Source organism: Salvelinus sp. IW2-2015, unplaced genomic scaffold (assembly GCF_002910315.2).
Source record: "Salvelinus sp. IW2-2015 unplaced genomic scaffold, ASM291031v2 Un_scaffold3586, whole genome shotgun sequence".
Classification (NCBI taxonomy): Eukaryota; Metazoa; Chordata; class Actinopteri; order Salmoniformes; family Salmonidae; genus Salvelinus; species Salvelinus sp. IW2-2015.
The window spans coordinates 58,705-61,308 of record NW_019944864.1 but is presented as its reverse complement, the minus strand read 5'-3'; the positions used below and the strand labels follow the sequence as shown (position 1 = coordinate 61,308).

The window sequence follows — 2,604 nt, the reverse complement described above, 5'->3', positions numbered from 1 at the left end:
CCTCCCCACTCCATTGCAGGGCCCCCATCCTACCGTGGTCACCCTACCATCTCCTCCACTGCAGCCTCCTCTGGCCCCTTCCGGGGCTCTGCAGCCCTGACCTCCACCGCTCCCTGTACCACCACCACCACCACCACCACCGCTGCCACCACCACGAGGACCTCAGTCCAGCCCCACCAGGACAGGACACACCCAGCCCCCTCTGGTTCTACAGCGGCCGGCCGCAGGATAGGGGAGCACCACCCTCACCCCACAGCCAAGGCAGGTGAGTCCCAGGAGACGGTGGTGGACTCTGGGATAGAGGAGCTGGACAGCCGCAGCAGCAGTGACCACCACCTGGACAACATCCTGGCCATGAGCGGAGGAGCCAGAGAGAGGCTGGAAGAGAGGCTGGAGAGAGGGAGGGAGGGAGGAGGAGGAGGGGAGGGAGACAGGGCGGGAGGAGCAGACCTCCTGGAGTCGTACATGAGCTACCTGGACGGACAGACGTTTGACATGCACAACGCCACGGCCGCCGTCTCCACCTACCCCAAATCAGGCAGGTTCAGGGAGGGGGGCCGAGCGGCCGAACTACGCAGAGAGACCAGTACCGCCCCGCCCTCCTTCCAGTCACACAGACGGAGGGAGGATGAGGAAGAGGAGGAGGAGGAAGGAGAGGAGGAGGACGATGGAGGACGGGAGGGTTATGGGATGACACAGAATTTGGGGCGTCCCACGTCACCCTACTTTGACCGGCCCCGGACCCCTGAGATGAAGCCTCTGTGGGGGTCAGAGGGTCAGTTAGTAGGGGACCAGGGGACCTACCTGGAGGGCCGGAGGCTGTACCCCCCCATGTCCAGCATGAAGGCCAGCATCATCAATGAGCTCAGCAACAAACTGCAGCAGAGAGGGAGCCAGAGATCGCTAAGTAGACACAGGTACACTCTCTATGATATGTTAGAGGATATTTGGTGAGGTTGTGTGTGTTGATACAGGTAAAATGACTACTGTTATATTATCTTCAGTAGACCATAGATTTCAGTACAAAGACCTGCATGTTTTACTTGTACACCAGTGGAGGCTGCTGAGGGGAGGACGGCTCATAATAATGTCTGGAATGGAGTCAAGCCATGTGTTTGATACCATTCCACTGATTCCGCTCCAGCAGTTACCACGAGCCCATTCTCCCCAATTAAGGTCCCACCAACCTCCTGTGTTGTAAACATCAATCACACAGCGATCTCTTGTCCTGGTGCTACTTGTTTGTGGTATTTTCGTGGGAATGGGTGAGTTGAGTGAGTGTGTTTTACTATGTAAATTCTTCCCCATTTTTATGTCCTCATGCTTTTGTCTCCGTCTGCTTTATGTCCGTGCCACCAGAAAGAGGTAATTGCATCTGCTGCTTTCTCAGACCGCTGTCTGTTTGTGACTGACATAACATATTTCCCCTTTCTTCAATTTTACTGGCCTGTGTTTTCAACAGCCAGAGAAAAGAAAATGCAAGTTCTGTCTACTCAGCACAGCTTTAATAGCAATTAGTGCTTGTGTAACATCCTTGAAGCCTCATATTGATAGCGCGCAATCTAACATGTCCAGTCTTCAGGTTGTAGGCTATAGTGAATAAGTGGTGGTGTTGAGGTTGGGTAGTGTTAGTGAATAGTGGTGGTGAGGTTGGGTAACGTGTTATGAATTAGTGGTGGTGAGGTTGGGTATGCGTGTTATGAAATAGTGGTTGGTGAGTTTGGGTATGTGTTATGAATAGTGGTGGTGAGGTTGGGTAATGTGTTATGAATAGTGGTGTGTGAGTTTGGGTAACGTGTTTATGAATAGTGGTGGTGAGGTTTGGGTAACGTGTTATGAATAGTGGTGGTGAGGTTGGGTAACGTGTTATGAAATAGTGGTGGTGGAGGTTGGGTACGTGTTATGAATAAGTGGTGGTGAGGTTGGGTAACGTGTTATGAATAGTGGTGTGTGAGGTTGGGTTAATGTGGTGGTGAGGTTGGGTAACGTGTTATGATAGTGGTGGTGAGGTGTTGGTGTAATGTGTTATGAATAGTGGTGGTGAGGTTGGGTAGTGTTATGAATAGTGGTGGTGAGGTTGGGTTAAAGCTGTGTTATGAATAGTGGTGGTGAGGTTGGGTAACGTGTTATGAATACGTGGTGGTGAGGTTGGGTTTAATTGTGTTTTATGAATAGTGGTGGGTGAGGTTGGGTTTTTAAAGTGGGGGGGGGTTGTAAATGGATATGTGGTGGTGAGTGTTGGGTAACTGTTTTTGAAGTGGTGGTGAGGTTGGGTAACGTGTTAGTGAATAGGTGGTGGTGAGGTTGGGTAACGTGTATTGTGAATAGTGGTGGTGAGGTTGGGGTTAAGCGTTGTTATGAAGTAGTGGTCGGATGAAGGGTTTGGGTAGTTCGTGTTATGAATAGTGGTCGGTGGAGGCTTTGGGCTAAATCGTGTTATGAATACGTGGTGGGTCGAGGTTGGGGTACGTGCTTATATAGTGGTGGTGAGTGTTAGGGTAATTCTGTGGTTTATGTAATATGTGTTGGTGGTGGAGGTTGGATATGTGTTAGTGACTAGTGTGGTGGGGTTGAGGTTGGGTTACGTGTTTTGAATATGTGGTG

The 2,604-nt window shown here is 51.0% G+C and overlaps 1 long non-coding RNA gene and 1 pseudogene across 2 annotated transcripts; both read left to right on the top strand.

Moving 5' to 3' along the window:
• Positions 1-1,237, top strand: part of LOC112076123 (SH3 and multiple ankyrin repeat domains protein 1-like) — a 105,276-nt pseudogene extending 104,039 nt beyond the window's left edge.
• Positions 1,238-1,631: 394 nt separating this feature from the next.
• Positions 1,632-2,345, top strand: LOC139025936 (uncharacterized). Of its 2 annotated transcripts, none has more exons than XR_011477619.1 (6): positions 1,632-1,672; positions 1,709-1,773; positions 1,810-1,876; positions 1,912-1,950; positions 2,077-2,136; positions 2,329-2,345. It is a non-coding gene; the product is annotated as an uncharacterized lncRNA (long non-coding RNA). The 2 variants fall into 2 exon arrangements; XR_011477618.1 differs by lacking the exon at positions 2,329-2,345 and adding an exon at positions 2,259-2,317.
• Positions 2,346-2,604: the final 259 nt, after the last annotated feature.